The sequence below is a fragment of the Phyllostomus hastatus genome, unplaced genomic scaffold (genome assembly GCF_019186645.2).
Source record: "Phyllostomus hastatus isolate PE091 unplaced genomic scaffold, TTU_PhHast_1.1 phas_scaffold_39, whole genome shotgun sequence".
Classification (NCBI taxonomy): Eukaryota; Metazoa; Chordata; class Mammalia; order Chiroptera; family Phyllostomidae; genus Phyllostomus; species Phyllostomus hastatus.
Genome location: NW_025334028.1, coordinates 1,740,784 through 1,764,771, shown reverse-complemented (window position 1 = coordinate 1,764,771; position 23,988 = coordinate 1,740,784).

Sequence of the window (23,988 nt, the reverse complement as noted above, 5' to 3'; positions counted from 1 at the left end):
TTTTACTATGGTTTCTTCTAGGACTTTTATGGTGTCATGAATTATATTTAAGTCTTTTATCCATTTTGACTTTATTCTATGTATGGTGTATATTGGTCATTTAGTTTCATTTTTTTGTATGTCCAGTCCAGTTCTCCCAACATCATTTGTTGAAGAGGCTATTTTTACTTAATTGTATACTCATACATCCTTTGTAAAATATGAATTGACCATTGAGACTTGGGTTTATTACTGGGTTCTCTAATCTGCTACATTGATGAATGGTTTGCTTCTTAATGCCAGTAACAGACTGTCATTGCAGTGGCCTTGCAGTAAAGTTTGATATCGGGTATTGTGATCTCTCCTACTTTGTCTTCTTTCCCAAGATTGCTGAGGCTATTTGGGGTTTTTATTTGTTATGTAAAAATTATTGGAATATTTGTTCTATACCTTTGAAATAGGCCATTGCTATTTTGTATTTTATTTTTTCATTTAACATTTTTAAATTATTTTAAGTATGTTTTATTGATTATGCTATTACAGTTGTCCCAAATATTTTTCCCATTTATCATTCTCTTCCCTCCACCACTGCACCCCCAGAATTCTTCCAATCTTAGTTCATGTGCATGGGTCATAAGTGTAAGTTGTCTGGATTCTCCATTTCCTGTACTATTCTTAACCTCCCCCTGTTTATTTGTGACTACCTATTATGTTTCTTATTCCCTGTAACTTTTCCTTCCAATTCTCTCCCTCCCCCTCCACAATGACAACCCTCCATGTGATCTCCATTTCTGTGATTCCCTTTTTCTCATTTTTATTGTTGTTTAATTACAGTTGTCTCCATTCCCCCCACCCCACCCCTGCACCCCAGCTATCCACACCTCCACACCTCCCAACCTTGATCCTACTGCCCTTTGGTTTTGTCCACATGTGCTTTATATATGTTCCTGAATACCCTTCCCCTTTTCCCTCCCATCATCCCCTCTGGTTACTATCCATTTGTTCTTAATCTGCCCTCACATTCTAAATGATAAATTTTCTGGATAGAGTATTCTTGGATGTAGGTCCTTGCCTTTCATGACTTTCAATATTTCTTTCCATCCCCTTCTTGCCTGTAAGGTTTCTTTTGAAAAATCAGCTGATAATCTTATGGAAAGTCCTTTGCAGGTAACTCTCTCCTTTCTTCTTGCTGATTTTAAGATTCACTCCTTATCTTTAATCTTGGGTAATATAATTATGATGTGTCTTTGTGTGTTCCATCTTGGGTCCAATTTCTTTGGGACTCTCTGAGCTTCCTGGAGTACCTGGAAGTCTATTTCCTTCACCAGATTGGAGACATTTTCCTTCATTACTTTTTCAAATAAATTTTCAACATCTTTCTCTTCCTCTTCTCATTCCAGCACCCTCATGATTCCGATGCTGGAATGCTTAAAGTTGTCCTGGAGGTTCCTAAACATGTCCTCATTTTTGTTTTTGCATTCTTATTTCTTTATTCTGTTCCACTTGGATGTTGTTTCTTCCTTTTGCTCCAAATCATTGATTTAAATCCTGGTTTCCTACCCTTCACTGTTGGTTCACTGTATATTTTTCTTTATTTCACTTTTTGTAGCCTTCATTTCTTCCTCATTTTGTAACTGAGCTCAATCAATTCTGTGAACATCCTCATTACCAGTATTCTGCATGTGATAGGTTGCCTATCTCCTCATCGTTTAGTCCTTTTTCTGGGATTTTGGTCTGTTCTATCCTTTTGGTCATATTTCTTTTTCTTGGTGCACATGTGACATGATAAGGGGTGGAGCCTTAGGTACCTGCCGTAGTGGGGCAAACCAATTAATTGTGTTGTGGCACTGTACATGGAGGAGGTGTCAGGGAGGGAAAGGTGTCACTTGCTTGGCTCTTGCCCCACTTTCAGTCACTTTCCCCACTACCCACAAGTGAATTGGGCCATTCTGGTGCTGATTCCTATGTGGGTGGGCTTGTGTAGGTTATAGTGCCTCCTCAGAGCCCCCAAAGAACTCGCCCGTGAGACTGGCTGTTTCTCCCATGGCCACAACCCCTATAAGTTTTCACAGCCAGAGGTTTTGAGTCTTTATTTCCCTGTACTGGATTCTGTGCTGGGTTTCACTGTTTCTTACTCTCCACTTGTTCTTCACAGTTTATCCACACACAAATGTGGGACCGCCTGATCTGTCAGCAACTTCCCCTCCCAACCAGTCTGCCAGCTGCCACCTTGCTGTGCACCGTCTCTGCCCCAGCTTCAATCTCCACTCTTCCTCCCAATCTGGATGAATGTTTTTTACTTAATTTCTTGGTTGTTGGACTTTCATACAGTTCAATTTTCAGGCAGTTCTCCTTTGTTTTGTTTTGTTTGTTTTTAAATTGGTTATTACCCTTCTTTTGGTTGTGTGAGGAAGTGAATCATTATTGCATGTGCCTCTATCTTGGTCAGAACCTTAGCCCTTGGTATTTTAAAAGGAATTACATTGAATCTGTAGATTGCTTTGTATAGTATGGACATTTTAATAATGTTAATTCTTCCTGTCAATGAACACAGTATATGCTTCCATTTATTTGTATCTCACTTTATTTCTTTCTTCAATACTCTATAGTTTTCTAAGTATAGGTATTTTACCTCCTTGGTTAAATGTATTCCTAGGTGATTTTTTTTGTTGTTGTTGCTGCTGTAAGTGAGGTTATTTTTCCTAGCCTTTTCCCCTGATATTTCATTGTTGGTGACAAAAATGCCTTTGATTTCTGAAAATTGACTTTGTATCCTGCTTTTTTCCCCAAATTAACTCATTAGGTCAAATAGATTTTTTGGTGGAGACTACAGGGTATTCTATGTTCATTATCATGTCATCTACAAATAATGACAGATTTATTTCCCTCTTTCCAATTTGGATGTGTTTTATTTCTTTTTCTTGTCTGATCACTGTGACTAGAGCTTTCGTACTATGTTAAATGAGAGTGGTGAAAGTGGACACCCTTGTCATGTTCCTGATCTTAAGGGGAAAGTTTTTCATTTTTCCCTGTTGAGCATAATATTGGCTGTATGTTTCTCCTACATGACATTTATTATGTTGAAATACACTCTATTCTCACTTTGCTGAGTGGTTTTTTTTTTTTATCATAAATGAGTGCTGGATTTTATCAAATGATTTTTCTGCATCTATTGATATGATCATGTGATTTTTGTCTTTTGTTTTGTTTATGTGATGTATTACTCTTATTGATTTGCAAATATCATACCATCCTTGCATCCCTGGGATGGATACCACTTGAGCATGGTTGAACCTGGAATGCCAGTATTTTATTTTATGACTTTAGCATCTGTGTTCATCATTGAAATTGGCCTGTAACTTTCTTTCTTTGTTGTGTCTTTACCTGTATTTGGTCTTGTTAAGAGGGTTTGGGAGTCTTCCCTCTTCTTGAATTTATTGGAATAGTTTGAAAAGAATAGGTGTTAGTTCTTTCTTATATATTTGGTAAAATTCACCTGTGGAGCCATCAAGTCCAGGGCTTTTTTGTGTTGGTAGATTTTTTTTTTTTTACTGTTTCAATTTCACTCATTTTATCAGTCTACTTAGGCTTTTTTGCTTCTTGATTTAGTTTTGTAGGTTGTATGTTTCTAGAAATCTGTCCATTTGACAAAGGTTGTCCAATTTCATGGCATGTAGTTGTTTATGGTATTTCACATTCTTTGTATTTCTGTGTTATCATTTGTAACTTTTCTTCTTTCATTTCTAATTGTATTTATTTGGGTCTTCTGTCTTTTTTTCTTCAAGTGTTTGGTTAAAGATTTGTCAATTTTGTTTTTTTCTTTTCAGAGAACCTCCTCCTGGATTCATTGATCCTTTGAATTGTTATTTTAGTCCCTATGCCATTCAATGCCATCCTGATATAAATTATTCCATCTTTCTACTCATTCTGGGCATTGTTTGTTTTTGTTCTTCTAATTCCTTTAGATATTAAGTGTTTATTTGATTTTTTTTCTGTCTGCTTTAGGTAAACTTATATTGCTATAAACTTCCCTCTTAATTCTGACTTCACTGAATCCCATATTTTTTGCGGTGTTGTGTGTTCATTTTCATTCGTTTCCAGATACTTTTTATTTCATCCTTTATCTTATTGTCGATTCATTATTTTTTTCATAACGTGTTTTTGTACCAATATATTCAAAAGTCTATGATTTTTTCCTTAAGGTTTGTTTCTAGTTTAATCCATTGTGAACTGAGTACATGCTTGATATGATTTCAATTTTTTGAATTTGTTGAGGCTTGTTTTGTGTCCTACCATGTGGCCTATCTTTGAAAATGTTCTATGTGCATTTGAAAAGAATGTATATTTTGCTTCTTTGGAAAGGCTCTGTATATATCACTTAAGTCTATTTCATCTAGAATGTTGTTCAGTGCCACAATATATACCTTGCTGATTGCTTGTTTGGAAAATTTATCCATTGTTGACACTGAGTTGTTAAAATCCCCAACTCTGACTGAGTTGTTGTCAATATCTTTCTTGAAGTCCTCCAAGATTTCCTTTATAAATTTTGGTATTACTATGTTGGAGGCATGTATGTTTACAAGACTTATAACCTCCTGTTGGACTATACCTTTAAGTGTTAGGTAGTGACATTCTTTGTTCCTTTATGGCTTTTGTTTTGAAGCCTACAACCCCAGTTTTCTGTTCATGTCTATATGCTAGGAATATTTTTCCCAACCCTTCACTTTCAACTTGTATAGATCTTTTGTTCTGAGGTAGGTCTCTTATAGACAGCTTATATGCAAGTCATATTTTCTAACCCATTCAGCTACGGCATGTCTATCAATAGAAGCATTAATGAATTCATGCTAAAGGTTATTATTAATAGGTTTCCTATCCATTGCCACTTTTTCTATACATGAGTTTCTCTCTATCTTCTTTTCTCTTTCTCTTCTCCTCTCCTCTCCTCTCCTCTTCTCTCCTCTCCTCTCCTCTTCTCTCCTCTCTTCTTCTCTTCTCCCTTTTTATAGCAGCCCTTTTAACATTTGTTGTAGCGCTGACTTGGTGGAGATGTACTCTTTTATCCTTCTTTTGTTGGCGAATTATTTACTTCACCTTCCATTTTAAATGATAGCCTTACTAGATAGAGTAGTTTTGGTTGTAGGTTCTTTCCTTTCTATAACTTGAATATTTTGTGTCAAACCCTTCTGCCCTATAGTGTTTCTGTTGAGAAATCAAATGATAGTCTTATTTAAGCTGCCCTGTGAATTACTAGCTGTTTCTCCTTTGCTGCCTTTAAGATTTATCTTCATCTTTAAGATTTGGCATTTTAATTATAATGTAGTAGAGTAGATCTCTTTGGATTCATCTTGAATGGGACATTCTGCTTCCTGAACTTGCAAGAATTTTCCCTCTCCAAGTTATGAAATTTTTCTGTTATTATTTTTTCAAACAGTTTTTCTATTATTTCTCCTTTTCTTCTATTTCTGATATTCCTATATTGCACATGTTATATTTCATATTGTCTTGAAGTTCCCTGAAACTATCCTCATACTTTTTGTTTGTTTGTTTGTTTGTTTCATTACTTTGCCTGGATATTCTTTCTACCTTGTCTTCCAGCTCACTGATTCAGTCTTCTGTTTCATCCAGGTGCTTCTAATTCCTTCTAGTGTATTTTTCATTTCTAATATTCTATTATTCACTTCTTACTGGTTCTTATTCACAGTTTCCATGTCTTTTTTCATGCTGCTGTAGTTCACACTAAGTTCCTTTTAGTTCTGAGTTCTTTGAGCACCCTTGTAACCATTACTTTGAATTCTATGTCAGGCAAGTTGCTTCCCTCAATTTAATTTAGCTCTTTTACTCGAGATTCCTCCATTCCTTTCAACTGGGGATTCCTTCTTTTATCCCCATTTTAAGTGACTCCTTTTGTTTGTTTCTGCATTTCAGGATGCTCTACTTTGCCTGCCTATGTGGGTTGAATTTATGTGATAGGAGCTCTGTGGGACTCAATGGGCTTTCTCTTTGATCTCCTATCTGGGTGCTCTATGGTTTACCATTTATTCAGTTTGTGTGGGATTTTTTTTTGTTGTATTTGTTCTTTGCTTCTTGGTGACTCATTCATTGGTAAGTTCTCCCCTCCAGTTGACTGATTGGGAGTCATAACTACCACCACATTTTGTATGCTGCTGTACAGTTGTTGGTTAACAAAACAATACTGCCCAGAAAACCAAACCCAGACCAACAAAAATATGCACCTACCGTATCAGCAACATCAACAGTAATTGATCAAAGATTAATAAAACTGGAATGAAATTGTCTATTACAAGATAGGTAAAAGGAAATATGAGATGACTAAAGGAGAGAAAAGTGATTTTGAGTGGGAAGAGAAAGGAAAAATAAGAGTAAGGGATGCAAAAATGGTTAAGAACAGGAGAAAATATAATTTTCACATAAGGAGTGATTGCTTACCTCTTGCATGTTCCCCAACAAAGGACAGCACTGCACCCAGGCATGCACCCTGACTTGGAATTGAACCAATGACCTTTTGTCTTTCAGGATATCAGCTAACCAACTGAGCCACAGCCATCAGACCTATACTCAGAAAACTACACACCACCAAAGAAAGAAATTAAGGAAGACACAAACAAATGAAGCATGTACCATGTTCATGTATTGGAAGAATTAACATCAAGATGTCCATACTACCCAAAGCAATTTATAGATTCAACACCATCCCTATTCATGTAACACTGACATATTTCACAGAAATAGAACAAACTTTTCAAAAATTTATATGGAACCATAAATGACCCCCCAAAGGCTGCAGCAATTTTGAGAATGAAGAACAAAGTAAGAGAGTTCACAATATCTGATATTAAATTGTATTATAAGGTCATTGTAATCAAAACAGCCTGGTAATGGCATAAGAACAGACATATAGACCAATGGAATAGAACAAAGCAACCAAAAATAAACCCAAGTCCTTATGGTCAATTATATTTGACAAAGGGGGGAGAAGCATAAAATGGAGCAAAAATAGCCTCTTCAACAAAGAGTGTTGGGAGATTTGGACAGCTACATGCAAAAAAGAAAAGAACTCGATCATCAATTTATATCATACACAAAAATAAATTCAAGATGGATAAAAGATTTAAATATAAGTTGTAACACCATAAAAGTCATAGAGGAAAAGAGAAGCTGTAAAATCTCAGATATTCCTTGCAGCAGTATTTTCATCAATATGTCTCCTGGAGGAAGGGACATAAAGAAAAGAATAAACACACGGGATCTCATCAAAATAAAAAGCTTCTGCACTGTTAAAGAAAACAACATTAAAATGAAAAGAGAACCAATTGCGTGGGAAAACATATTTGCCCATGATACCTCGGACAAGGGTTTGATTTCCAAAATACATAAAGAACTCATACAACTCCACTCCAAGAAGACAAACAACCCAATTAAAAAATGAACAAAATACCTGAACAGACATTTCTCTAAGGAGGACATACAGAGGGCCCAGAGACATACGAAAAGATGTTCAGCATCACTAGCCATCAGAAAGAAGCAAATTAAAGCCACAATGATATGCCACTTCACACAGGTCAAAACGGCCATCCTAAACAAATCAACAAACAACAAGTGCTAGAGAGGATGTGGAGAAAAGGGAACCCTAGGAAGTTTTTGGTGGGAATTCAGACTGGGGCATCACTGTGGAAGACATTATGGCATTTTCTCAGAAAACTAAAAATAACACTGCCTTTTGACCCAGCAATTTCACTGCAGTCATTATATCCTAAGAACCCTGAAACACAAATCCAAAAGACCCTATGCACCCCAATGTTCATAGCAACACCATTTACAATAGCCAAGAGCTGGAAGCAACCTACGTGCCCATCAGCAAACGAATGGATCAAAAAACTATGCTACATTTACACAATGGACTACTATACAGCAAAAAGAAAAAAGGAGCTCCTATCCTTTGCCACAGCATGGATATAACTGGAGAGCATTATGCTAAGTGAAATGAGCCAGGCAGTGAAAGAAAAATACCATATTATTTTACCTTTAAGTGGAACCTAATCAACAAAACAAATAAGCAAGCTAAATATAACCAGAGTCATTAAAATTAAGAACAATCTGACAGTAACCAGAGGGGAGGTGGGAGGGAATAATGGGGAGAAAGAAGGGGAGAATTTTCAGGAACAACTGTAGAGGATATGAACAAAACCAATGGTGATGGAATTAAGGGAGAGAGGTGAGAATGGCTAGGGTGGGGGGGGGAGTGGTGTGGGATAAATGTAGACAACTGTACTTTAACAAAAATTAAATAATTAAAAATAAATAAATAAATAAACAAATAAATAAATAAATAAATGAATGAATAGGAGACCCTCTCCTGGAGAAAAATATATATAAAGTAAGGAAAATAGGGATGGGCAATGGCAAAATAGAGTGAGCAAAGGAAAGAGTATAATATGAGGGTTCAAATGAAATTAAAAAGGAGTGAACCAAATGTTGCAGAAAAACTATAACAGGGTCAATAATAATGACAGCTGAGGAAATATTAGTGAAAGTAGAAAGACAATACTACACAAAAAAAGAATATGAGATGTCTACAGTAAAGAAAAATGATTTTGAGAAGATTCTCAGTGGAAAACTAATAAGAAAGAGAAATAGAATCCAGGTTAGTAAAGGGGAAAATTAAATTCCTAACTCAAATAAGCAAGGGCAGGAGGAAGACAAAATGGATTAAAAAAAGGGGATAGCAACCTATGGGATTTGAAAACAAACAAAAAAAATAGTGAACAAATAAGAATACTATTGTAGAACAACATAAAAAACAGTATTTCCCAAGCCAAATAAACCACGATATTATGAAGGAGGAAAGGAAATAAGATTATAAGAAGGGAAAAATATACATGAGGTGATTAAGGAAGGAAGAATACTTTTGAGAGGATAGAGGGAGGAGAAATTATAAGAGTCAGGAATAGGCCCTGGCTGGCATAGCTTAGTGGATTGAGTGTGGGCTGAGAACCAAAGTGTCGCGGGTTCGATTCTCAGTCAGGGTACATGCCTGGGTTGCAGGCCATGACCCCCAGCAATCCCACATTGACATTTCTCTCTCTCTCTCTTTCTCCCTCCCTTCTCTCTCTAAAAATAAATAAATAAAATATTTTTAAAAAAGAGTCAGGAATAGAAGCAGTATGTAGTGTGGGAGGAAATAAAATTTTAAATGTAAATAAGAAAGGGCAGGAAGAAATCCAAATAGAGAAAAACATTGGAAGGGTGTAATGTGAAATTTGAAATAACAACAATTAAAAAATAATATAAAATCTAGATTAGAAGAAGAAAAAAATGAAAGATAAATAATAGTGCATTAGTTGGAATACAATCGAAACAAAAGAAGAAATATTAAAAGTCTATGTGAAAAGAAGAAAAAAGCACAAATTCTGAAGAAGAATGATGTGTAATCCACTTCAGCAGTTTGGTGTCTGCCTTCTCACTTCTCTTTCTGGATATACCTCTGTTTTTTTTTATCAGCTCAAAGTCCTGGATAGCACTGCCTATGTCACCTTCACATGGCTGTAGAGGAATCTTCTATTGTAAATGGGTAAGTGAGACCTCAGTTCAGTTCTCTGAGAAAATTGTGGCTATGTTTCTCCTGCCCATCCATGCACTACCTTTCTTGATTTGTCCTAGTATATTGCCAAGAATATATACTTTCTGATGAATTAGATGCCCATTTCAAGTGATAGGCCAACATGTATATGAGGGTCAGCTCTTTTCTGCTTGATGTTGACGGTAGCTCTGTGTGTGAGCCAAGGCTGGGTGAGACTTTGATTCCATCTTGCTGCACTGATTTCTGACCCCCATGATTTGCTGGCCTGAGTGAAATAGGGCCCTAGGAACAAGTGCATTTTTTTCTCCCAGAGAGAAATTTAAAATGGGCCCTCTAGGAGTTCATCTTTCTGTCTGTCACTTTTAGAAATGCTGTCTGTAGGGGACTCTTGACATGATCTGCCTGTTTTGCAGACCATTCCCATTGATGGTGCTTTCAATCCTGTATGAGGTGGAGGCTGGGTGTAATTCAGTCTCTTCCAGGGAAGAAGACTTTGACTGGTTTTAAATAATCTCAGGTGCTCACCTCCCACCCTTACAGTTCCCAGCCCACTGCCCTTGTAGCAGAGTCCTGAATCATCCATGTTATGTAGCCTCTACCCAGCTGTAGGAGACCATTCTGCAGGGTATGGGCCCAGGTCCTACTTGGAGATGCATAGGACCCACGCCCACAGATAGGTTCTCCCGTGAGGAATCAGGCCTGCAATGTACCTAGGCCACTCTGAGACTTACTTAAGTCTCAAACTCCTGAGTATGCTAAAACTCCCCAGTATGGAGTGTAACTGGTTCAACTACTTTTCCCTTTTCATTTGCAAATAGCCTTCTTCTGTGATGTGATTAGCAGCATTGACTACTTTATTTTCTGTAAAAGGTAACTACCTAAAGCGAATCTGTGCATAGTAAATGAGGACCATCATGTAACGTGCAGAGAAACCCAATAAAGGCCTGTCATGGTGAGGGCCATGGCTTTTGCTCCCCTTGAGAGAAAAAGCCATGCTGTCCCTTTTCCTCCACAGGACTCAGTAGTCTGTGTGAATGTCTCTCCCCTATCCACAATGTCGTGCAGACCCCACGAGCTGGGTCAGCATCACTGGGACAGTTGTGTGGAGCTGAAGCCAAGAATTCCTCTCACTGTGCATGTTTCTGATTTTTCTGCCCAGCTGTACTGAGTGGAGGAGAGCAAATTTTGCCCTTAATCCTTTTCCCTTGCTGGCAAGGCAGATGTATTCAGGGTCCCTTCCAAGCATGCCTTGGTGACCCTTTTAAAAAGTCTCTCTGGGCACTCCCATTGCTGCACTGAGTCACTATCCAGCTTTCTGTACATACAACCTCTCCAAAAAGCCACTAGTCTCTCATAGTCACTCTTCTACCCTACCCAGGTACAGACAGAATTCCTCTCTCTCTCTGGCACTCTCCTAGTTGTTTGTTGCTGAAGCTATGGGTGTGCTGCTTGCTGTGTGTGTGTGTGTGTGTGTGTGTGTGTGTATCCTGTATCTCCCTGACTTTATATATCCAAGTAACTCTGGATCTGGGGATTTCCTGCCCTTGGAGGGAAGGCAGTGGCAAAGCTGTGATCTCTGACCATTGCTGCAGGTGTCTCACTTAGGGTATTTATCTTTTCAGTTATAAGATCTTACTGCCATTGTGAAGTATCTTCTATATGCCTTGGATTCCAAACTTCATATCAGCTAAGATTCTGTTGAATGTTAAGTTTAATTTTCAGAATATCAGCCAAGTGTTGGTTACAAAAACATGCAGGAATTGCATGCAAGAGCAAGTGGACTCAGCTTCTACCTACTTGGACATCATCTTTAAAATTTTTTGGCCTCATTCTGACAATCCTCTTAGGCCCACCCTACCACAAAGGCCTGCAGATACCATGCAAACAACTAGGTATGCTATTTTGGTGTGCCTTGAAACTTTTTCTGAGTGATGTGGAGAGCAGGAGAAATAAAATAGAATTTTTTCCAGTCAAGATAACATGAGCATATAAAACAAAATGGAGTTACTCATGCCAGCTAAAATGGCTGTCAGTCAGCCATAACCCTTTGGTTCAAGAGGGTAACTACCTACATCATGTTAGACACATCTGACAAGGAGATGAGGCAGGAGACAGCAGACAAAGAACTCTGAGACTGCAATACTGTTACTGGCTGGCATTTAGCACCCTGGTTGCCAGGAAATGCCTTTTACCAATTAGGTAGAATAAATAGTAAACCAAGGCAGGGAGGAGGAAGAAGACAAGTCTCACAAGCTAACTCAGCAGTCCTGAGCTTTGTTTGATAATATTGCCAGGTGTTCCAACATCACAAGAAACACTATGTTAGCAAGAAAGAAGGGAAGTCCTTGAAATTCTTTGTAGCATTTCCACTATCTGGGAAAGAAAGCCTTGAAACTGTGCTTTCATCCCAGGGCCTGAATGTGGGAGAGGGTCCCCACTGACCAAAGAAAGAGCCCATAAAACAACTTTGGTTAATTTCTTACCTCTGGTCACTATCTGTTTTATGAAGGAGTCCCTGATGCTTACAGAAAGAGCTCATAAATAACTTTGGAAAGTGTCCCAATATTAATTAACTGTCTCCTGTCACGTATTTGTTTTACAACAAGATGAACAAATGGAGTTTGGAGCAAGAGAAGGATTGGGGCTAACAGACCCCCACACATATCTAAGTTTGGGTAGTCATATGCCCCCAGGAAAGCTGGTACCACATTTACCCATTAATCAATATGTGACTTTTGTTCCCTCCTATCCCACCAACTATGTAAGTCCTGAGAAAAAAGGACTCTTTCTCTCTCTCTCTCAGGAGCTCAGGGGGCTCTTGGCTCTCAGGCCACAGGGCTTCTGGCCACCTGACCTCAGGCTGCCCAGGGGCTTACCACCCTGGCCTTCAGCTGCTCTTGCTTTTGTTGCCCTGAAACTTTGCCTACTCTACCCAGTCCTGTTCTGGGAATGGGTCACTAATAAACTGATTACATGGTACTACATATGCTGATATGTAATTATTTACATGCATCAGCAAGAAGAATCAGATCTCTCCCATCAACAGAGACACACCTAAAATAGGTGCACAAATGACTAAAACAGCCATGTCTGCAAAGCAGGACCACCCACAGATAGGATTCTAAGGAAATTATACACTTTTCATGAGAGGTACCAAGACACTTATCAAGAGACCCAGCAGAGTGGATTACACCACTTTTAAGGCATAACTGAAGATGGCTCCAAACTACTGCTTAGATAGCTGAGCCTCACACACCAGAGTACTACTTCAAGTCATGTTTATCTCTCTCAGCATCAGCCACTGGAGGCTCTGCTCTGGTGGACTGAGGACTTTGTCTGCTGTGCTGACCATCTGGATCTGGAGATCCTTTTTTGCAAGATGCTGATGACTCCCTTGCCCACAGTATGGTCTCCTGGACCTACAGATGGAGTCTGGGACTCAGGTTCATTATTTCCTATTGATTGCTGTGTGTATGTGTTATATTTTTCTTAGATTGTTAGAGTGCAAGTAGTATATTAACATATGTTGATATACTTTGAGTGAACCTACATTCAATAAAAGTTGTGTGAGTAGCATTGTTACCTTCTGTGCCTCTTGTCTATTCCTTGATGCTGGGTTGCTCAGTAGGCAGCTAGCAAAGCTGTGCTCCACTGACTTATAGGAAAGATTATACTGTGAACACATGCTGGTGACATTGACCTCAGCCCCAGGACTGGTACTGAGTTTGAGTCTGTATCAACCAAGTGAACACCACTCAATCCTACTTGTTGTCTCTCTGAGAACCTATTTCACTCGACTCCCAAACTGCTAGAGGCTCTTCCAGTGACTGAGCCCAACAGATAGCCAGAAAATAAAGGTGGGGCCCAGAATGAATTGGACCAGGATGAATTGGGCTCTAGGCTTGGCCTCTGCCATGTACATCCAAGCCCAGCAAAACCAGCCAGAAACTGTAGATGCTTGGTAGTTCCAAACAGATAGACTAAGGTCAATTATAGACAGCATCTGAGAGTGACCTTCACTAGAGTTCCTACCAAGAGACCCCCAAAACAACACCCCAGTGGAGAACTTCAGACCATATCAGAGTAGATTCACAAGTGTCACAACAAAAGAAAGATCATGGCAGGAACCACAACCTGCTGAAGCCAGTTCCACTTCATGGGGTCAGTATCCACACATCAACTCATACAGTGTGGCCAAGATCCATTCTCATAGCTACTGTGAGGGTCAATCCCACATAGACAGGACAACAGCAATCAATTTTCAACTACAAAAAAAGAGATCACATAACACACAGAAGAGTCATGGAGGACCCAGAGTCCTGGAGGACCTAGCTCAGGTGATTGAAGCTATTGTACCACTGAAACCCACAGGGCACCTACCACAGAAAGCCAACATACCAAGACTTGGAGAAAACAGATCTACATAATACATGAAAACAAATGCAGAGAGGCAGCTAAAATGGGGATACAATAATAACACAAATGAGAAAAGAGTAAATCTCTATATAAAGAAATAAATGAAATAAGGGCAACCATGACACCAGATGCAGAGTTTAAATAATGGCTATAAAGGTGCCCTAGAAACTTAGGAAAAGAATGGATGAAGTCAGTGAGAAATGAAACATAAATTTGGCAAGCATAAAATAGGATATAGAAATCATCACATAAAACCAGTCAAAAGAAAAGAACACAGTATCTAAAATGAAGACACCAGAAGGAATCAACAGCAGGTTAAATGAAGCAAAGGAGTGAATAAGCAATGTGGAAGACAAGATAACAGAAGACACCCAATCAAAGCAGCAAAACAACAACAACAACAACATCAACAACACAAAACAATAATAATTCTTTTAAAGAACAAGGAAAGTCTAAGGGACCTATGTAACAATATCTGCATCTTACAGATACTAGAAAGAGATAAACAAGAACAAGGGATTGAAAAAACCATTTGAAGAAATAATGACTGAGAACTTTCCAAACCTTAAGAAAAAGACACACAAGTGTAGGAGGTGAAGAGAGTCCCAAGCAAGATAAACCCAAAGAGGCCCACACAAAGATACACCACAATTGAAATGACAAGTGTTTAAGACAAAGAATCTTAAATGTAGCAAAAGAAATACAGTTACCTACAAGGGAGATTGCATAAGATTGTCAGCTGATTTCTCAACAGAAATATTTCAGGCTATAAGGGATTGGCATGAAATATTTGAAGTGACAAAAAATGGAAAACTACAATTAAGGCTACACTATTAAGCAAGGCTTAGTTTAGAATTAAAGGAGATCCCTGAGCAGTGTGATTCAGTTGTTTGCAATGTCTTGTAAATTAAATGGTTATGGGTTAGATTCTGGGTCAGGGCCAATGGCTAAGTTGTGGTTTCAGTCCCTGGTTGAGGCATATACAGGAGTAAACAAATTAATGTTTCTTTCTCACACTGATGTTTCTCTCCCTCCCTTCTCTCTAAAATCATTAAGTAAAATCATTAAGGGTGAGAAAATACATACATACATAAAATTAATGGAGAAATAGAGAGGTTTCTGAACAATGAAAAGTTAATGGAGCTTATCAACAGCAAACCAGTATTACAAAAATGTTAAAATGACTTTATGAGAAGAAAAAGAAAATTGAGTTACATAAATATAAGGAATAAAATGACAAGAATATGTGCCTATCAATAACCACTTTAAATGTAATTGGATTAAATGTTTCCATTAAAACTTATATGGTAGCTTTATGAATAAAAGAATCCATATGTATGTATATGCTACCTTCAAGAAACCACCTCAGAACAAAAAACACACATACATATTGCTAGTAAACAGACGAAAAAAACACGTCATGCAAATGGAAACAAAAACAAGTCAGAGTAGCCCTGGCTGGTATAGCTCAGTGGATTAAGCTTGAGCCTGCAAACTGAAGAGTTACTGGATCGATTCCCAGTCAGGGCACATGCCTGGGTTGCAGGCCAGGTCCCCAGTGTGGGGTATGTGAGAGGCAACCACACATTGATGTTTCTCTCCTTCTCTTTCTCTCTCCTTTCCCTTCTATCTAAAAATAAAATAATCTTTTTTTAAAAGATTTATTTATTTATTTTTAGAGAGGGAAGGGAGGGAGAAAGAGAGAGAGAGAGAAACATCAATGTGCAGTTGCTGGGGGCCGTGGCCTGCAACCCAGGCATGAGCCCTGGCTCGGAATCGAACCTGCAATGCTTTGGTTCGCAGCCTGCACTCAATCCACTGAGCTACATCAGCCAGGGCCAAAATAAAATAATCTTAAAAAAAAACAAGTCAGAGTAACAGTATTTATATGATACAAAGTGCAGTTTAAAACAAAGTCTACAACAAGAAATAATAATAAAAGGATCAAAACAACAATAAGAAATAACCCTTATAAATAACAATGTACCAAACATAGAGCACCTAAATATATAAAGGAAATATTAATTAATGTAAGGAAAAGATAAACAGTAATACAATCACCATAAGGGATTACTTCATTGACATCAATTGGTAGATCTTACAGACAAAAAAAAAATCAACAAGAAAACAGTGACTTTAAGTGGCACATTAGACAAAATAGATGCAATTGATATTTTCAGTGCATTACACCTAAAACTTCAGGACATACAGTTTTTTCAAGTGCACATAAGATATTTTCCAGGAGAGAGCATATACTGTAAAGCAGTAAAACAAGCTTTAATAAATTTAAGATCTGACACCATATCAAGCATCTTCTTCTACCACAATGCTATGAAACTGAAAATCAATGACATGAAATTAACTGAAAAACACATTAACACATGGAGGAGAAATAACATTACTAAACAGTGAATGGGTAAACAATAAGATCAAGGCAAAATCAAAAGATACTTTGAGACATATAAAAAAGATAAAAGACAGCTCAAAATTTATGGGATCCAGGGAAAGCAGTTCAAAGAGGGAAATTCATAGCAATACAAGCCAATCTCAGAAAGCAAAACAAATCAGAAATCTCAAATTAACGTTTTAGCCTTTCATCTAAAGGAACTATAGGTAAAACAAGAAAAAAAAATACCACCATGAGTAGAAGGAAGGAAGTAACTAGAGAAGAGTAGAACTAAATAAAATAGCAAGTAAAAAATAATGCAACAGATCAATAAAACCAAGAGCTGGTTATTTGAAAAGATAAGCAAGATTGACAAATGTCTACTTTTAACCACTTATTAAAAAGAAAGAGGACCCAAATAAGTAAAAATAGAAAGGAAAGACGAGAAGTAACAACTGATACCATGAAAATAAGAATGATTATAAGACAATACTACAAAAATTATATACCAACAAATTGAGCAATATGAAATAAAAAGATAAATTCCTGAAAACATGTTCACAAGAATGAGTAAAGAAGAATCAGAAAATTTGAGCAGATAAATTACATTCAACAAAATCAAAGCAGTAAACAAAATGTTCCAACAAACAAGTCTTGAACTAGATGAATTTTACCAAACATTCAAGGAAGATCTAACATGTATTATTAAACTTTTCAAAAAATTCAAGAGAAGGAAAGACTGCCAAGCTTACTTTACAAGACCAGTATTATCCTGATTTCAATGCCAAATGTAGATACTATAAAGAAAGAAAATTATAAGTCCATGTCCCTCATTAACATAAATACAAATATCCTCAAAATATTAGCAAATTGAATATGGAAATACATTTAAAAAGATTATACACCATGATCAAGAGGAATTTATTTATGGGATGCAAGTTTGGCACAATATCTGCAAATCAATTAATGTGATACACTGCATAAACAAACTAAATAATACAAATCACATGATCTTATCTATAGATGCAGAAAAGCATTTGACAAAATCTAACACCCATCTGTGATAAAAATTTTCAGAAAAGTAGGAATAGAGGAAGCATACCTCAACATAATAAAGTCCATATATGACAAAACAACAACCAACATCATACTCAGTTAATAAAACTAAAAAAATTTTCCCTAAGATCAGGAGCAGGAGAGGAATATTTACTTTCACCACTCTTATTCAATAGCACTGGAAGTCTTAGCTAGTCATGGCAATCAGACAAGAAATAAATGATATCTAACTTGGTAAAAGTATATTTTTTGTGGATCACCTAATACTGTATATAAAGAGCCGTGGCGATTTCAACAACAACAATAACAAAAACCTTACAATAACTGATAAAGGAAATCAAACTAGAGGATAAAAAATAAATATTAAGAAATTAATTGCATTTTTTTACTTCAACAATGAACTACTAGAATGGAAAACTAAGAAATCAATTCCGTGTAAATTGCATTGACAATAATGTACATAGGAATAAATAATCGAGGTAAAGAATCTGTACTCAGAAAATTACAAGATATTGAAAGAATAAATCAAATAAAATATGAATAAGCAGAAGCATATATCATGATCCTAGTTAGAATATACATCATTAAAATGTCCATTTCATCACACGCAATCTATCAGTTCAGTGCAATTCCTATCAAAATACTAATGGTAGACCTAACAAATAAGAACAAATAATCCCAAAGAATTATGAAAAAGAAAACTCCTTAGAGAGAGCAATCTTGAAAAAAGAACAAAGTAGGAGGTAGCACGCTATCTGATATCAAAGTATACTACAAGGCTATACTAATAAAAACAACATAAAATGGCATAAAATCAGACACATAACAAGAGGGAAAGCCCAGAAATAAACCCACACCTATATGGTTGATTAATGTCTGACAAAAAAGCAAGACTATATACAATTGGTTAAGACAGTCTGTTCAATGAATGGTGCTGGAAAAATTGGACATATATATGCAAAAAATAAAACTAGACCATCTTTTTATACCAAATACAAGAACAAACTCTAAATGTTTTAAATTCTTCAGTGTGAGACTTGAAACCACAAAACTCCTAATAGAATACATAGGTAGTGCAATCTATGACATTTCTCTTAGTATTATTTTTCTGATACATCTCAGACAAGGGAAACAAAAGAAAATATTTTAAAAAAATGAGGCTATAAGACTAAAATGTCTTTGCACCTCAAAGGAAGCCATCAACAAAAGAAAATAACAACCTACTGAATGGGTGAACTTAGTCACCAATGATGCATTCAATAAGGTGTTAATATCTAAAATTTATAAAGATCATAGACAAATGAACACCAAAAAACAAATATTTCTATTAACAAGTGGGTGGGAGACCTGAATAGACACTCCTGTAAAAAGGACATATAGATGGCCAATATACATATCAAAAGTTATTTAACATCATTAATTACTTAAGAAATGCAAATTAATATCACAATGAGATATGGCTTCACACTTGTAACAATGGCTGTCTTCAATAAACTGACCAACAACAAATGTTGGTGAGGGTGTGGAGAAAAGGAAACTCTAGTGATGGTTGATAGGAATACAGATTGGTGCAGCCACTATTGAAAACATTGTTAAGGTTCCTCAAAATATTAAAAATAGAACTCCTTTATGACCCTGCCATTTGACTTATGGCTGTGTATCTGACAAAACTGAAAACATTAATTGGAAAGAATATATGCACCCCTATGTTCATCACAGCATTATTTACAGTAGCCAAGATAAGGAATTGAACTAAGTGCTCATCAACAAATAAGTGCATAAAAATGTGGAACATGTTCGGGAAGATGGTGGCAAGGTAAATGGGAGCAGAGGTCACTTCTCCCTATGCAGAGGTGGAACACTTAGATGATCATCTGAGGAACAGAGTGAACAGCCAATGGAATCCCAGCATATATGAAGGTTGAAGACCAAAATTGTAGAGGACATTGAAAAACATGGACAAAGCAAGGAGATTGTGTTGGGTCAGTAAGGACTCTGGGACCAGCATGGGGACCAGGGCTGCTGCTGCCCCCAGCCTGGTGCCTGCTCCAGGTTCCTTGGAGGAAAGTCAGATTATCAGCTCACTCTCCTATGAAACAGGGAGGACAGAGCTGCACCAGGATGGACCTGATGCTTGAAGTTACTAGGGGGAATAAAGATAAAGTGGGAGATACACAGGAGTGGTATTCACCTGATGGGACTGTAGACACTGGCTGAGTCATTACCAGAGAAATTGGGGAGCCAGGTAATGCCTGGAGAAGGGAGAAGAGTTGGGCTGTGACAGACCCACACCCAGATAGTCTCTGGTCTGGTTAAAAAGTTTGGCTGTGTGAGAAGCTGGTCAGATGTTAAGAGCTGTGGGTTTGAACAGGAGGATTTTATTAAAAAAAAAAAGACTTTTAGTCTCTGTTTATAGAACTCTGGCACAGAAGCTGCCACCCCACCCCACAGTGGCCATATCCCCCCACAGCAGCTGCACCCACACCACACTTGTGCCACTTTCCTGCCACTGTGGCTGTGCCGCAACACACACCAAAGCCTTGGCCGTGCCACCACCATCACACCCTGCCTCTGCCAACCATTCCAGGGCACTGTTGGCTCTCTAACATGAAGGAGGAGGTGAACTAGAGGAGAAAAGCAAGGTTCAGGGGCTTAGCAGTCCCCAGAAAGACTTAACTCAGTGGGGAAACTGAATTACCCCAAGAGACTTTGAGAGTGTCCAGCACCTAAGATAGCAAAGAAGTGAAAGGTGGTCTAACTTGCTTCTAATTAGTGCACATCAAGGGTGTACAACTGGTAGATTAAAGGCACTTGGCCTGGAGCTGATGAACAATGGAGGCCCAGTAGTGCATGGAAGACCCAAACTGGAGGTTGGGCAACTGTGAATATTGCAGCCCAGGCATGGGCCCCATCCTCACAAAATTATAGGAAGGGAGAAAAAAGCTAAGCCCAACCCCACTCAGCCTATGGTGCCAGGAAAACCAGCACAACTTGCTTGGTGGGTTTAAAATCAGCAAGAGGCATTTTTTTCCACCAGTGAGACATTAAGACCTACAGCTGTGGAAAGTCCAGAGACAGAGAAGGACCACAAGGCTAACCCCCAAAACTGAGAAACAGACAAATTTTACTTTGCTTTTCCAGACAACTTGCATGTTATTATTTATTTGTATTATTATTTTTACTTCTTTTATTTTATTAGTATTTTTTCATTTCTCTTCTTTCTGCTCAATTTTCTTAATTTTCTTTGTTTATTTAATTGCATTGTCTGACTGGTTTTCCTTGCTCTTTCTTTCACAGTGTATTTTAATTTTCCTTCTTTCACTCCACCTGTGTTCCAATAGCACATTACTCTAGGTCATGTACTTCCTGTTCTTATTCAGACTGTATAGTTCTTGTGATATTACTATTCTTCCACTATTATTATAAATAATTGTTGTTTCATATCATTGTAAATACTACACAGCACACCTCCTAGAGCTTAGCCCATTTCACTATCTTCTGGAGCTTTATTATTGTTGTAGTTAACTCTATTGTCCCACACATTATGCCTATTTTCTTTTTTTTTTTTTAATTACTTTACTGTTGCTCGATTACAGTTGTCTGGATTTCCCACCCACGATTTAACCCAACCCCAACCAAATGCACCTCCCTCCCTTGTTTCCACCCTCCCCATCTGTTTTGTGTACTTTATAGTAGTTCCACCCTCCCCATCTGCACGTGTAGTTTATAGTAGTTCCTGAAAACCCTTCCCCCCTTTATCCCCTCTAGCCTCCGCTCTGGCTATTGTTAGATTGTTCTTAATTTCAATGTCTCTGGTTATATTTTGTGTGCATTTTCCTGTGTTTACTATGTTTCAGTTAAAGGCAAGATCATATGGTATTTGTCCCTCACTGCCTGGCTTATTTCACTTACCATAATGCTCTCCAGTTGCATCCATTTTGTCACAAAGGGTAGGAGCTCCTTCTTTTTCTCTGCTGCATAAAATTCCATTGTGTAAATATACCATGGTTTTCTGATCCACTCATTTCCTGGTGGGCATTTAGCTTGCTTCCAGCACTTTGCTATTGTAAATTGTGCTGCTGTGAACATTGGGGTGCATAGGTTCCTTTGAATTAGTGTTTCAGGATTCTTAGGGTATAAACCCAGCAGTAGAATTGCTGGGTCAAAAGCAGTTCAATTTTTAGTTTCTTGAGGAAATTCCATAAAGTTTTCCAAAGAGGCCGAACCAGATTGCATTCCCACCAACAGTACACTAAGGTTCCCTTTTCTCCACATCCTCTTGAACACTTGTTTGTTGATTTGTTTATGATAGCCATTCTATCTCATTGTGGTTTTAATTTGCATCTCTTTGATGACTAGCGATGCTGATCATGTTTTCATATGTCTCTGGGCCCTCTGTATGTCCTCCTTGGAGGAGTGTCTGCTGAAGTCATTTGCCTATTTTTTAATTGGGTTTTTGTCTTCCTGGAGTGGAGTACTGTGAATTCTTTATATATTTTGGAGATCAAACCCTTGTCTGAGGAATCATTGGCGAAGATATTTTCCCATATAGTTGGTTCTCTTCTCATTTTAATGCTGTTTTCTTTAGCCATGCAGAAGCTTTTTAATTTGATGAGGTTCCATTTGTTTATTCTTTCTTTTATGTCCCTTGCTTTAGGGGACATATCAGTGAAGATGTTGCTGTATGGAATCTCTGAGGTTTTCCTGCCAATGTTTTCCTCTAGGACTTTTATGGTGTTACAACTTACATTTAAGTCTATTATCTACCTTGAATTTATTTTTGTGTATGGTGTAAGTTGGTGATCAAATTTCATTTTTTTTTTGCATGTAGCTGTCCAGATCTCCCAACCCCATTTGTTGAAGAGGCTATTTTTACTCCATTTTATGATTCTGCCCCCTTTGTCAAATATTAATTGACTGTAGAGACTTGTGTTTATTTCTGGTCTCTTTGTTCTGTTCCATTGGTCTCTGCCAGTTTTTATGCCAGTACCAGGCTGTTTCAATTACAGTGGCTTTGTAATACATTTTGATATCAGGTGTTGTGATCCCTCCTGCTTTGTCCTTTCTCAAACTTGCTGCAGCCATTCAGGGTCATTTATGGTTCCATATAAATTTCAGAAATGTTTGTTTTATATCTGTGAAATACGTTATGGGTACTTTAATAGGGATTGCATTGACTATATAAATCGCTTTGGGTAGTATGGCCAATTTAATGATGTTAATTCTTCCAATCCATGAGCATGGTACATGCTTCTATTTGTATTAGAGACTGTTCTGTATGGTGTGGGCCCAGCTCCCACTGGGAAAGGCCAGTGGAAAGTGAGGTCTAATACACAGGACCCGAACCCATGGATAATTCTCCCATGGGGAATCAGGCCTGCATTGTACCTAGGCCATTTGAGACTTTTTTTTTTTTTTTTGCTAAAACTCCCTCATCCTGAATTGAGGTAGCAAATGTTTACTGCATATCTTTAAAGTAACTTCCTAAAATTTATGCTAAACCTTCCAAGGATGAGTGTAACCAGTTCGACCACACTTTCCTTTGCATTTGCAAATATCCTTCTTCTGTTATGTAATTAAGAACATTCTCTCCTTTGCTTTCTGTAAAAGGCAACCACCTAAAGTGAACCTGTGCATAGTAAATGAGGACCATCCTCAATGTAATGTGCCCAGAAAAAGAATAAAAGCCTGTCAAACCAAGGGTTGGCATGCTCTCCTTTTGAGAGAGTGGCCATGCCATCCCTTTTCCTCCTCAAGACTCAATAGTCCATGTGAACTTGTTTCATCTCATCAACACCATGGACACAGCTTGCCAATGATAATATCACATTTTTGTGTGTGTGTCTTCCTTTATTTCTCTCTTCTGTGTTGTATAGTTTTCTGAGTACGGGTCTTTTACCACCGTGGTTAGGTTTATCCCTAAGTACTTTATTTTTCTTCTAGCTATTTCAAATGAGATTTTTTTACTGATTTCTGTTTCTGATATTTCATTGTTGGTGTACAACAATGCCTTTGTTTTCTGAGTATTGACTTTTTATCCTGCTGTTTTGCCAAATTCATTTATTAGGTTGAATATTTTTTTTTGTGGAGTCTATAGGATTTTCTATGTGCACTATAATGTCATCTGCAAACAATGACAGTTGTATTACCTCCTTTTCAATTTGGATGCCTGTTATTTTTTTCTTTTATGATTGCTATGAGTAGGACTTCCATTACTATGTTGAATAAGAGTGGTGAAAGTTTGCATCCTTGTTTTGTTCCTGATGTTAGTGGGAAAGTTTTAAGCTTTTGTCCATTGAGTATGATGTTGGCTGTATGTATCTCATATATGGCCTTTACTGGTTTGAGGAATGGTCTTTCTATTCCCACTTCCCTGGGTGTTTTTTTTATCATAAATGGGTGCTGTACCATATCAAATGTTTTTTTCTGCATATATTGATATTATCATGTGATTTTTGTCTTTTGTTTTGTTTATGTGGTGTATTGTTTTTATTGATTTGTGAATATTGTACCATCCTTCCATCCCTGGGATGAATCCCATTTGACCATG